Raw genomic sequence first — 14,510 nt, forward strand, 5'->3', positions numbered from 1 at the left:
CTGCCAGCGAAGCTGTCAATAACCCGGATGATGAATGCATCTTCATATGTGAATTCAATTCATTTTTTCACCGATTGCATTAGCATTTGAATAAGGCGATAAATCCATCTATTCTCCAACCAGATCTTTTCAGAGTTTGATAAAGGGGACAATCGTATCTGCCACTTCATGATTCCTGGCAAAATGTAACCATTAGCACTGTCACAGATGCTTTCCGCCATCCGGCACGGAATAATGCCCAAACACATTTTAGCCCACATTAAAAATGCATTCAGGAGGCATAAACGTAGCCTCTAAAGTTTGTGTCACTCCCAAGGTCAGGAAGTGATGTATGAAATCCCCACTCCCCTGCAATTACAGCACACTTATTATTTCAAAGGATATGCCAGGAGACAGGTGTGCCATTCAGGGTCCGCGGTGAGTCGAAAACTGAGGGGGGGGGGAAAAACACACTGTGGTGAGCCATGTGGGGCGTTTAATGTTGAATAATGAGAATACGCCACAGGGGGCAGTTGTTTGGGGGAACAGGCCTCCAACGTCATTTAGGCAGCACTCTCTCCTCAAACATGGCTCTGTCTCCTTATGGGGTCAATAATGCGCCAGGTTAGATGTACGGCAGGAGTGTAGTGCCTCAAAGGCCCCGGGATTGTAAGGGGAACCAAGCCAGGGTGGTCGCATTGACAGTCCACACACTGATAGATAGGGTTTGCATTGATGGCAGGGCCCTTGACCTACTGCGGTGGTGTGTTTGCAGGCTAGGATGCTGTAGGAGTTATTGATATTAGTTTCTCCAGATGTTTTTCATAAATAGCAATGTTGTTTCATCACAGTCGACGTCTTAGATGTGTTACACCTGCCATTCTGGTCTTATTCTTCAATGCCATGCCATTTTTAAAACTTAGCACAACCTCTTGAGTTAAATTAAATGGCTACCTCCATTATTGGGTTGTCTAGTCCAGGGGAAATCTGTAAATCAAATCACATTCAAAGTCAAAATTTTATTAGTCACATACACATGGTTAGCAGATGTTAATGCGAGTGTAGCGAAATGCTTGTGCTTCAGTTCCGACAATGCAGTAATAACCAACAGTATCTAACCTAACAATTCCACCTACTACCTTACACACACCACAAGTGTAAAGGGATAAAGAATATGTACACAAAGATATATGAATGAGTGGTGGTACAGAACGGCATGGAATGCAGTAGATGGTATAGATTACAGGTATATACGTATGAGATGAGTACTGTAGGTATGTAACATAAAGTGGCATAGTTAAAGTGGCTAGTGGTACATGTATTGCATAAAGATGGCAAGATGCAGTAGATGATATAGAGTACAGTATATACATATGAGATGGGTAATGTAGGGTATGTAAACATTGTATTAAGTGGCATTGCTTAAAGTGGCTAGTGGTACATTTTTACATAATTTCCATAAATTCCATTTTTAAAGGGCTGGAGTTGAGTCAGTATGTTGGCAGCGGCCGCTAAATGTTTAGTGGTGGCTGTTTAACAGTCTGATGGCCTTGAGATAGAAGCTGTTTTTCAGTCTCTCGGTCCCTGCTTTGATGCACCTGTACTGACCTCGCCTTCTGGATGATAGCGGGGTGAACAGGCAGTGGCTTGGGTGGTTGTTGTCCTTGATGATCTTTATGGCCTTCCTGTGACATCGGGTGGTGTAGGTGTCCTGGAGGGCAGGTAGTTTGCCCCTGGTGATGCGTTCTGCAGACCTCCATACCCTCTGGAGAGCCTTACGGTTGTGGGCGGAGCAGTTGCCGTACCAGGCGGTGATACAGCCCGACAGGATGCTCTCGATTGTGCATCTGTAGAAGTTTGTGAGTGCTTTTGGTGACAAGCCGAATTTCTTCAGCCTCCTGAGGTTGAAGAGGCGCTGCTGCGCCTTCTTCACAACGCTGTCTGTGTGGGTGGACCAATTCAGTTTGTCCGTGATGTGTACACCGAGGAACTTAAAACTTTCCACTTTCACTACTGACCCGTCGATGTGGATAGGGGGGTGCTCCCTCTGCTGTTTCCTGAAGTCCACAATCTCTCCTTTGTTTTGTTGACGTTGTGAGGTTATTTTCCTGACACCACACTCCGAGGGCCTCACCTCCTCCCTGTAGGCCGTCTCGTCGTTTGTTGTAATCAAGCCTACCACTGTGTGTCATCCGCAAACTTGATGATTGAGTTGGAGGCGTGCATGGCCACGCAGTCGTGGGTGAACAGGGAGTACAGGAGAGGGCTCAGAACGCACCCTTGTGGGGCCCAGTGTTGAGGATCAGCGGGGTGGAGATGTTGTTACCTACCCTCACCACCTGGGGGCGGCCCGTCAGGAGTCCAGGACCCATTTGCACAGGGCGGGGTCGAGACCAGGGTCTCGACTTGATGACGAGTTTGGAGGGTACATATGGTGTTAAATGCTGAGCTGTAATCGATGAACAGCATTCTCACATGGGTATTCCTCTTGTCCAGATGGGTTAGGGCAGTGTGCAGTGTGGTTGCGATTGCGTCGTCTGTGGACCTATGGTTCGGTAAGCAATAGAGTGGGTCTAGGGTGTCCGGTAGGGTGGAGGTGATATGGTCCTTGACTAGTCTCTCAAAGCACTTCATGATGACGGAAGTGAGTGCTACGGGGCGGTAGTCGTTTAGCTCAGTTACCTTAGCTTCCTGGGAACAGGAACAATGGTGGCCCTCTTGAAGATGTGGGAACAGCAGACTGGGATAAGGATTGATTGAATATGTCCGTAAACACACCAGCCAGCTGGTCTGCGCATGCTCTGAGGACGCGGCTGGGAATGCCGTCTGGGCCTGCAGCTTGCGAGGGTTAACACGTTTAAATGTTTTCTCACCTCGGCTGCAGTGAAGGAGAGCCCCAGGTTTTGGTAGGGGGCCGTGTCGTGGCACTGTATTGTCCTCAAAGCGGGCAAAAAGTTGTTTAGCCTGTCTGGGAGCAAGACATCCTGGTCCTCGACGGGGCTGGTTTTCTTTTTGTATCCGTGATTGACTGTAGACCCTGCCACATACTCTTGTGTCTGAGCTGTTGAATTGCGACTCGATTTTGTCTCTGTACGGAGACTTAGCCTGTTTGATTGCCTTGCGGAGAGAATAGCTACACTGTTTGTATTCGGTCATGCTTCCGGTCACCTTGCCTGGTTAAAAGCAGTGGTTCGCGCTTTCAGTTTCACGCGAATGCTGCCGTCAATCCACGGTTTCTGGTTTGGGAATGTTTTATCGTTGCTGTGGGTACGACATCGTCAATGCACTTCCTAATGAACTCGCTCACCGAATCAGCATATTCGTCAATATTGTTGTTGGACGCGATGCGGAACATATTCCAATCCGCGTGATCGAAGCAAGTCTTGAAGCGTGGATTCAGATTGGTCGGACCAGCGTTGAACAGACCTGAGCGCGGGAGCTTGTTGTTTGAGTTTCTGTTTGTATGCTGGAATCAACAAAATGGAGTTGTGTCAGCTTTTCCGAAAGGGGGGCGGGGAGGGCCTTATAAGCGTCGCGGAAATTAGTAAACAATGGTCTAGTGTTTTTCCAGCCCTGGTAGCACAATCGATATGCTGATAGAATTTAGGGAGTTTTGTTTTTAGATTCGTTGTTAAAATCCCAGCTACGATGAATGCAGCCTCAGGGTGTGTGGTTCCAGTTTACAAAGAGTCAGATAAAGTTCGTTCAGGGCCATCGATGTGTCTGCTTGGGGGGGAATGTATACGGCTGTGATTATGATTGACGAGAATTCCCTTGGTAGATAATGCGGTCGACATTTGATTGTGAGGAGTTCTAGATCAGGTGAACAGAACGACTTGAGTTCTTGTGTGTTGTTATGATGATCACACCACTTCTCATAAGGCATACCCCGCCCTCTTCTTACCGGAAAGATGTTTGTTTCTGTCGGCGCGATGCATGAAGAAACCAGCTGGCTGCACCGACTCCGTTAGCGTCCCTTGAGTTAGCCATGTTTCCGTGAAGCAGAGCACGTTGCAATCTGATGTCTCTGGAATGCTACCCGTGCTCGGATTTCATCAACCTTATTGTCAAGAGACTGGACATTGGCGGTAGTATGCTAGGGAGTGGAGCGCGATGTGCCCGTTTCCGAAGCCTGAACGAGACCGCCTCGTTTTCCCCTTTTTCGGCGTCGCACAGGGTCGCCGGCTGGGATCGATCCTTGTATTGGGTGGAAGGCAAAACATGGATCCGTTTGGGAAAGTCATATTCCTGGTAGGAACGATGATGAGTTGACGTTAATCGTATATTCAGTAGTTCCTCCCGACTGTATGTAATGAAACCTAAGATTACCCGGGGTACCGATGTAAGAAATAACACGTAAAAAAACAAAATACTGCATATTTTCCAAGGAACACGAAGCGAGGCGGCCATCTCTTTTCGGCGCCGGAAGTGCGTGGTGTTGGTGTTACGGGGACAGAAAAACCTTGCCTGCAAGAGAGGATGGGTGTGTACGCGAGCATGCTTGTGTGCATCCGTTATGTCTGTGCATATGTGTGTATCCGTGTATGTGTGTACGGGAATAGACGCAGGGGGTTATTATGTTCCACACTCAGTTACCAATTTCAATTAAAACCGACCACAATAGTAAGTGTGCATGGATCTCAGCTGCCACTCGCGTCTAATGGATCAAACTGTGGTTGTGTAGGCAAACTCATTGTCAGCAATGATTAAATCCTCAACTTCAATACCCGCTGCCCAATCTCCCCGCTTTCAGGAGGGGAAAATAAACCTGCAATCACAGCCTTTAATTAGTTATTCAACATTTGATTTATTGAAGGTCAACCAATCGGAGATTGTTGGTTCTCAGCAAGCACTCTATGCTGTTTGCTATTTGTCTCTGTTATGTTTTAAGTAGCATTGCCCTCCATTTCTATGTAGACTTGTGTACTGTAGAGTTTATGTCTCTGAAGTGCTTGACTTGAATACATTTGTGACATATTGTTTTGGCCAACAATAGTCACTTACAGGCTTTACATTTAAAATGATTAATATCAGACTTTATTTGAGAGTACTTGAAAGTGAAAAAGCTTTAGTTGCCTGAACAGAAAATAAAAGGATATCTGTCTTTAAGATCTTAAGTACTTCTGTTGGAAGTGGTTGTTCTTTAGCCTGTCCTCTACTCACTGCATGCCTCCTCCTTATCCTTCAGAATTTACCTCAAATGTGAGGCAGCCAAAAGTGCTGAGCATCTTTCATTATGAAAATGGTATCAGTACAGCAACACCTTTAAAGGAGCACGTCTGAAGGGTTACCGTTTTCAGAAGCTAAAATGTCCCAAAACATTAAAGCACCTCCCTCATCAGAATGGCAAATTGAACTCACATCCTCAACTGAGAAGCAGTACCTGAGCCATAATTGAGTCGCCACACACACACAACCCAGGGTTCAATAATCCCTAGCAGCTTCCTAAGAAAACTGAGATCTCCCTGGAAGAGAGAAATACAGTTGAGTTAATGAAAGCCGCCAAAGGCCTCCACCCCTACTGAGCAACACACACGCCAAGTAAACAACATGAACCAATACGTATCATGGGACTATTTCAGGAGGGATTATACAAGGTCTTGCAGTTAATAGGCATAACGGCAGATCAAGTTGTTTCCAAATGGAAACGTGCATGCACAAACAGACTGGTACAATTATGCCGCAGTATTCAATTCCCACATGAATTATTCTTTACAGCAATCACTAGCTCATTTAAACATTCAACCAAACAGCATTCCTTTTGTATGTCTATATATCTTTCAAATCCTATTTTGGACCTTTTTCACTGCATTGTGAACTAACAACCTGTTACTGTAAAGTCCAAGGAGAGAGAGTGGTTGTTGCAGTGACAAGACATCATTTACCAGTAAATGTAACACACAAAACCAATGTACTGGTAACATATCACAAGCTTCACGATCAAACTCTTTTAGAGCCAAATTTAAACGTAAAAAACAAGATCATATCGGCGCTGTCTTTTCAAAGTTAAATAGTGCCTGAAATGAACACTGCAGAATGACCAAGTGAAACCAGAGAGAGGATGGGAAGGGAGACGAGGCAAATAGGTCAATAAATACATGTGAGAAGAGCTGTAATGTCATGGAGAAGAGTGTAACAACCGGCTTTAGCATGGCAGAGAGATGTGTGTTTTCGTAATGAAGTATGTATGCGTCTCAATGACCGTGTGTATCTGTGCAAGAGCAGTCCACCTCAGACAAGGCAGCTCAGCCTAGCAGTGAGTGAGTGATTCCTGCTATAACCAGACGAGTCAGGAGAATAGTATATACTTTTAAGACCAGAGAAAGTCAATTAAAACCACCAACTGTAAAATCATCAATATGGAACTGTATAGCCTCTCAGTAGAGCATACACAGTATGTACTATTAGGCTCCTGCTGCAGGGCTACTTGAGACACCATCACAGAGATTTCAAAAGACCACAATGTGAAGCAGAATAACACTACTTGTGTATGAATCAAAGGTCAGTAAGCATGTATGACTGGGGCATTACCTCTGTCTGAACACTGAGCGTGTCTGCATTACCTCTGTCTTAGAATTAGGATTTACAATCCTAGAATCGACAGTAACATTATGATTTTTTATTTCACCTTTATTTAACCAGGTAGGCCAGTTGAGAACAAGTTCTCATTTACAACTGCAACCTGGCTAAGATAGAGCAAAGCGACACAAACAATACAGAGTTACACATGGGATAAACAAACGTACAGTCAATAACACAATAGAAAAGTCTACATACAGTGTGTGCAAATGTAGTAAGAATGGGATAAAGGTCAAACATTTTGGTAAGGGAATTGGTCAACCATGGTTTGCCAGCGCTGTGATAAGATGGTGTAAAATAATGAATTTGAAGAATTTATCTGCACTGTATGTTTGTTAGCTAGCAAGCCAGCCAGTTTTAGAGGAATGATTCCTTTACATTTCTCAAATTAACTGCCATTATGCCAACATTCCATTCAAACAATGCAGTCCATCCACAGCCATACACTGGTTGAAATCAGTTGATGATGGGACTTAGACAAGATGTAAATGCAACAAGTACTGATGTTGTATCATATAATAACCTTCACAGCTATCCAAGAAAACTAAAAAGAGACATTTATGGTCTGTTTACATTTACACTTGTGTGCAAAACATTTGGAACACATGCTTTTTCCATGAAGGCCATCAGACTGTTAAACAGCCACCACTAACATTGAGTGGCTGCTGCCAACATACCGACTCAACTCCAGCTCACTATAATAATGGAAATTGATAAAAAAATGATCACTAGCCACTTTAAACAATGCCACTTAATATAATGTATATACTGTACTCTATATAATCTACTGCATCTTGCCATCTTTATGTAATACATGTATCACTAGCCACTTTAAACTATGCACTTTTATGTTTACATACCCTACATTACTCATCTCATATGTATATACCCTACATTACTCATCTCATATGTATATACTGTACTCGATACCATCTACTGCATCTTGTCTATGCCGTTCTGTACCATCACTCATTCATATATCTTTATGTACATATTCTTTATCCCTTTACACTTGTGTGTATAAGGTAGTAGTTGTGGAATTGTTGAGTTAACCAACGAGTAATCTATCGCTGCATTTTCGGAACTAGAAGCACAAGCATTTCGCTACACTCGCATTAACATCTGCTAACCATGTGTATGTGACAAATAAAATTTGATTTGATTTTGAAAGACTGACAAGGTGAATCCAGGTGAAAGTTATGATCCCTTATTGATGTCACTTGTTAAATCCACTTCAAATCAGTGTAGATGAAGGGGAGGAGACAGATTAAAGAAGGATTTTTAAGACAATTGAGACATGGATTGTTCATGTGTGCCATTCAGGGGTGACAGGGCAAGAAAAGATTTAAGTGCCTTTGGTAGGTGCCAGGCGCACCAGTTTAAGTGTCAAGAACTGCAACGCTGCCGGTTTTTCTTAACCGCTCAACAGTTTCCTGTGTGTATCAAGAATATCCACCACCCAGAGGATATCCAGCCAACTTGACACAGCTGTGGGAAGCATTGAGTCATAGGCCAGCATCCTAGTGGAATGCTTTCACACCTTGTAGAGTCCATGCCCTGACAAACTGAGGCTGTTCTGAGGGCAAAAGGACATGCAATGCAATACTAGGAAGGTGTTCCTAATGTTTTGTACACTGTATTTTAGATGTTATTTATACAGAAATGTGTATTAAAACCAATATAAACTTCGTAATTATGACAATAATTCCATTACACAACTTCTGATACATCACAGCTTACTTTAATTTTCCTGCATAAGTAAAATCTGGATTATGCGTCTACTGGCATTCTTTCCAATTAGACTGGTTTGGATTTCTCCCAGATCAATATGGCTGCCATTTTCACCTTGTTTTGGAACTTTGGGGGTTTATGACATCGAGATCCTATTAAATTACTAGAAGGGCTATGTCTGAATGCTGAGCATGTCTGCATTCATCTCAAGACTCAAGGTGAGAAATAAGGTTGTTTTGAGATGTCATAAAAGTTGGTCTAAAATAATCATTCATCTAAAAAGGTTTTCTGTGTAACGTTGGAGTGATGGATTAGGCATCCTTGGAGCTTTAGAGAATTCCGTGTTCACCGACATCATTGTGCACCCCCCTCCACCACGCACTATTTTGAATAAAACAGAGGTGGATGTTGCAAAGTGCAGGTTGAGAAGAATTTCTAATGACAACGGAAACAGTCTTTGTCAGTCTTTCTCCCATGATGCATAGGGAAAATGGATCTTAGTTGTGAGAAATTGTAATATAACGTGAGAGCATGTGGCCTCTGGATATGATAAAAGGATGCMCGAAGAGCTCAGGAGTGCATCATTGAGTTAGTGTGCCTCTCTGATGAGAGCAGCCATTTGCACCAGAGGAAGGTGGGTACACTAGTATCTTGCTTACATGTGTCTTTCAGTTCCCATTCAGGCCTTTGAGCTCCACTGAAATTATGGGAAATTATATGCATCTTCTACAGTCACTGATGTGAAACACTCAATTCTGATAGGGATCTGGTTTGYGGTGGGAGACATCATTGGGTCTGGTGAGAACTGTGTGTATGCAAGATCATAGTAGATAAAAAACGCTGAATCAAGCACTCACTGTTTAAAATTGTGAAATGAATTTACTGACATCAAATTCAGCATGTTGGATGTGAATATATTTGTTGAAGTGTCATGTTGCATATTGAACAGATAGAGAGAACAGTTATGGCAGTATAGGAGTGTATGCATAGAGCGTAGAGGGCACAAGTAGTGAGTGAGAGGTGTGAATGTGTGGTATGTTTTCCATGCCTACGTCACATTGGAGTTCATACATTGTAATTGAGTTATAACTGTTGTGTGAATGATATTATATCCCTTTGTAAATTGTACATGGCCTGTTTGTCCATATGAGACATTGCAAAACATGTCTTCCATTAGTGATAATAACGAATCATTCAGGTTTACAATAGTAGAATGGCAAGACATATTTGACCAAGCAAGGTTTATCAGACAGTTGTCCACTGATACGTCAGTGATATCCCCACTGGACTGGGAAGGTATTCAAGTGAAAGAGAAGAGATGTGTTCCAATAAGGAAGCAGGTGGCATGATAAACCATCTTAATAACTAGATGTGACCACACAATATGAAATGTTGAAATAACTTGTAACATTGTTCAGAGCCCAGGGCAAAGGATACCAATGCAATTTCAATATTTGAAATTGGCAAGTATAATTTAGAGTAAGAACAAGCCAATAAGCTGAAGAAATAGCAAATACAAGAGAGAAAATTACATTCCTGCGGAGAAAAAGTGAAACGACTTAAGAAATGTATGAAAGTAATCTCCAACTGGAAATTAGAAATCAAACCGCAGAAAGGGAATAACAGAAAATAACTGTCCACTTTCTAAATCAATATGACATAGCTACAAGACAGAATTACCATGGTAACTCCGGTAAAGAATGAAGCAATTCTTATTATTTCAAAATAAAAATCGGAGCCTGAAGCCCAAGTTTTATTACAGTAGCCGACAGATCACGTCTCTGTATTCATTTGAAAAACATTGCTTTATGAATGTACACATTTCATTGGACAGGGTCGTAAATTAAAGTGCAAAGGTAACCAAGAATTTATCATCAGGTTTTAGGATTGGAGGTTCTCTTCAGCCCAGGTTCTTAGAAAGCCCAGTGGTGCGAATGATCAGCCAAAGACATGTCGACAATGAGGACCCAATTATTTCTGCTGCAGCTGAMAGTTCCTAATACCTTGAAGGAAATAAATGGCTGAATTGCTCTTTTCCACTAGAATTAGAAGTCAATTGGAAACTTTATATTAGAGGGCAAAAATAAAATGTTCACCTGGAATATTTGGGGAAGGTGGTGCCATTCATTTCTAGAGACATCCATATTAAGTCATTTCAGGATGTGGTGCTTCCACACTGCACATCTTCAGAATACCAGATGTACTATATTTTCAGACTGGGTTAATCTGTCAATATAGTTTTATGGGGAGGGGGGGTATAGTTAGCTAGGAATAGTATGTCTGAGGTGGACAGAAAGCCTAGTTGATATTCATGACCCACTTGGTATAGCACTACATGTTAGTGATACGAGCAGGTGGTTCCAGTCCACCATCACTGTTTTCACATTTAATGCCAACACACACAGCTCATACATGGGGAAATGGTAAAGACCTTTAATCCAATCAATTCCATTACAACTCCAAGTAACCAGTTATTACACTGGAGCTGGAAGTCAATGTGAAGTTGAGCCTTGTAGTAGGTCAAAACATGAATGTAAAATGTGTGAGTGTTTAAAAATAGGTGGAGAGGGAATTGATTTGTATCCTACTTTCTCAAAAGAGATTTGAAAAGTTGGAAACAAGATTAGCTTTTCTCTAGAAGAGAGAGAGCTGTCTGGTTATTTCCCTAGATCGTTGTGSGGCATCAGACCTCCTAGAGACTTCACACATATTCACAAGTTCAGCACTGTTAAAGCCAAAGTGTTTCAATAAAACTTAGGCTGTCAGACTCAACATCTGTGTTCTTTTTTCCCTAAGAAAAAATGCCCTCATGAGAATAAGTCTCCAATTTATGTGATTCAAGGCAAAAAACAAGATCTTAAAAGCTGCATGGTGGTCTTATCACATTACTGTAGGCTAATATATGCAGAATTTAAGAAGTATGCTGAACTGCACACACACACACACACACACACACTTGCCTCTTATGCACAGTAGGCCAAATGGCTTTAGTATGGACACTGTAAAATGCAGGCAATGTCGCTGAGCCAATGGATCACTAACAGCCTGCTCTAGCTATGGGAAAGCACAGATCCAAGCACCCCCCCCCATCCCCACCAAAATGCCAGCGCAGTTTGTCGGCCCCAGCAAGCAAAGGGTGAAGCTTTTAGGCAATGAGCAGCAGGTGATCTCAGCTTTTCTGCAAGTCCTAATGCTCCTAAAAGCCACTCTCCCTGGTTCTGTAATTGGGCATCAGTAGTTAATGTAGTATTGACTGCATTACATGCTCCTGTGCATCCTTTCCCACTAATGCCATTTGCATCACCTTATACATTTACCATATTGCTTAGCCAATAGCTGTTAAAAGCATCTGAATCATGAATCATATAGGGAACTTTTAGTAAGACAGACATCTAAAGGAGACAATTTACAGTTGAGTTAATCTGGGTACATTAGCACAACATGGATTCAGCTAGACAGACCAATTTATGTTTCTACTGCAATCCCTTTATTGGTTTTTAGATGGGTAAGTGAAAGGATGCTCGGCTAAGAGATATGAAATATCAATTTTCAAACATAAATAATGGCTCACAATTGCAAGCCATTACTTTTTGGGGGAAAGCCTCTGGCTAAAACCAAATGTGTGATGACAGTATTCTCTGAAATATGACAAGAATAACCTATTTTAGGTCCTAGAAGGCTGTGAGAGAAGGTATTAAGTAGCCTACCTATTAAGAATACAGACCTCACCATAGATCAGCTACACAAGTGATAGAAAAAACTACTTTGGATAGCACTTCTACACAAACTGATAACAGAAGTTAAGTGATCCAGTTTCACAACAGTTTCTTCCAAGTTTGAGGTTTTTGGTTAGCTTTATCTTTTTGTATGCATTGTATGAAATATGCTACTAAATATCACCTTACACACAAAATAGGACGCCAAGAGAGACAGGTTTGCTCTAAAGTAAAAATGTATGGGATTACTTGCTCATTAACCTACATAGCCTATTTCAAAATAGACAGGTATTGCATTAGGAAAGGAAACTGCCATCCCTATTGCATGGTGCTATCCAAAATTTGCAATCAAGTTAAAAGCACTCGAATTGCATCTCCCATCCTGTGCTGATGTCAAAGAGCTGCTTCGGTAACTTCAGAGGATGCGAGGACCACTTTAGGCAGAGGGAAAGTGGTACCATGTTTTACAGCCGCGTTGTGTTGCTAAGGTTGCAATGCCCATCATGTGAACAGTCATCACATAAAGCTCCAAATTGCAGAAGACATGTAGTCTTTGAGAAATAAAATAGGCGTATGTGTATCTATGTGAGTGCTGAGAACTTAAAATGGATATTGAAGTAAAATAGCAAGGTTCTTCACGACAAAAAAAACGCTAATAATTATCACCGGGTATCCAAATAAGTCTACTAGACGTGTCTTTCGTATACGGGGAATATGGGTTAACTTATATCCTGAGGTAGGCTAGGTTATCTACCTAGTACAAAAACAAACACTGTTCCAATGTGACATCCAGCTGAAATAACGTTACCCATCGTCGGGGGTGTTACTCACTCTCTTCCTTGTCCAACACCATCGTTCTGAGGAACGAGGAGTCCGGCTCCAGACGATCCGTTCTCGGCTCCAGCAGGCTTCACCAGTCGGTGTGCGCAAGGCTTCTCTTAGAAATGAGCTTTGAAACAGCGACCGAATCGTCCTTATGTGTTCAGCAAGCTGAAAATTCACGAACGCTTGGCTTGTATCTGCGTTAGTAACGGAAACCTTTGTAACATGAACGCGGGTTTGAATGTTATTCTAGGCAATTGATAATATAATGTATCGTGAAAGAAAGTGCCCGCGCTCAGTTTGTTCTTGCTAAACACAGAAAATTGCCTCTCCGGACTAAACTGCAATTTACACCCGTAAAACAATGTTGGTTGGTCTTCGTAAATTCCATACGCAAACAAAGAATGGAAAGCAGTAAAATCTACTGAATCTAACTGTACTCGTATCAAACGCTTAGACTAGACGACAGAGCCCTCCGCGCTGTGAAATTCTCTCCCCGTTCTCATTTGCTCCGAAACTGTAACTATATTCAAGAAATCCAATTCCAGACCTGACAACTGCTAAAAGCATACTCACACTGCCTTTCTCTCCAATTTATGTGCTGCGCCCGCTCCTGCTACGGAATAAGTGCGCGCAGTTCCCAGAGACCCTCAGATTCCCCTGTTAATTAAATCAATTCATTATGCTCAGATCTGATTAGCAGCCCTTCCCCCCTCTTTGAATCAATTATTCAATACACAAACATAATTGCTTGTGCCAGAGGTGTCTAAGTATTAGCTTATTTAACTCCAAGGACACTAATTACCCCTAGGGCAAGGGAACTTTTCTCATTAATTCTGACAAAACACAAAAGCACAGCTAAGGGAAAGTGTGCGTGCGTGTGTCCCGGTGTGTGTGATGTGCGCGCTCGGGTGTGAGTGGTCTGTCTGTGAGTGCGTGTGCACGCGTCAGTGTGTGTGCGTGTGTGAGTGAGGGCGCCAGCGTGCGTGTGCCTGTGTATGTCCGTGCTTGCGTGCGCGTGTTTGTGAGTGTGTTTGAGAGAGACAGAGAGAGAACAGGAAAGAGCAAGAGAGAGACAGAGACAAACATACAGTTTTACTATGCAAGATTTTTAATATTGCGCACTACACGTGCATATTATTTATTGCTTCCCCTCTCCATTATTTTCAGGATAGAATAGAAAACGCATATCTTATTGTATTTATCTGGATATTTCTGGGAATATAACGGCGTGATTAGTGTGTGGTCCAGACCCACTTATCATACATAGATAAACAGTCATTTTATAAGAGACAGCACAACAGATGGGCTGCGTTTTGATTAGTGGGTAGATAGGAGGTTCAGGTTCGAATCTGCTAATTTAATTGTTGGCTGTTATTGCCAAAAAGAAAGTGTTGCTACTGCTTAATGGTGGAACCTRAAATAGCAGTACTTTCACTTGCATTGCGGACACTGGTAACCAATTAAGGGGGCGATCCAACCAAGATTATCCATTTAGAGTGGAGTATGCTAAAACAATACTGAATTGTCAGCAGGCTTTAKCTGCCTGCGGTTTATGCTCAATCTGCCTTTACTCTTTGTTTTATTACAATGTAATTCATTACTGATGGGAAATTCTATACCCATTATAGCTTGACCACCTGCAGTATCTGATCTAATTTTGGGATGCCTACAGTACCTTCT

General features: G+C 42.4%; 1 pseudogene; it reads right to left on the minus strand.

Annotated features, from left to right (window-relative positions):
- The window catches only part of LOC111975085 (rhombotin-1-like), a 31,048-nt pseudogene extending 17,368 nt beyond the window's left edge, over positions 1 to 13,680 (minus strand).
- Between the last annotated feature and the right edge of the window lie 830 nt (positions 13,681 to 14,510).

This window comes from Salvelinus sp. IW2-2015, linkage group LG15 (genome assembly GCF_002910315.2).
Source record: "Salvelinus sp. IW2-2015 linkage group LG15, ASM291031v2, whole genome shotgun sequence".
Classification (NCBI taxonomy): domain Eukaryota; kingdom Metazoa; phylum Chordata; class Actinopteri; order Salmoniformes; family Salmonidae; genus Salvelinus; species Salvelinus sp. IW2-2015.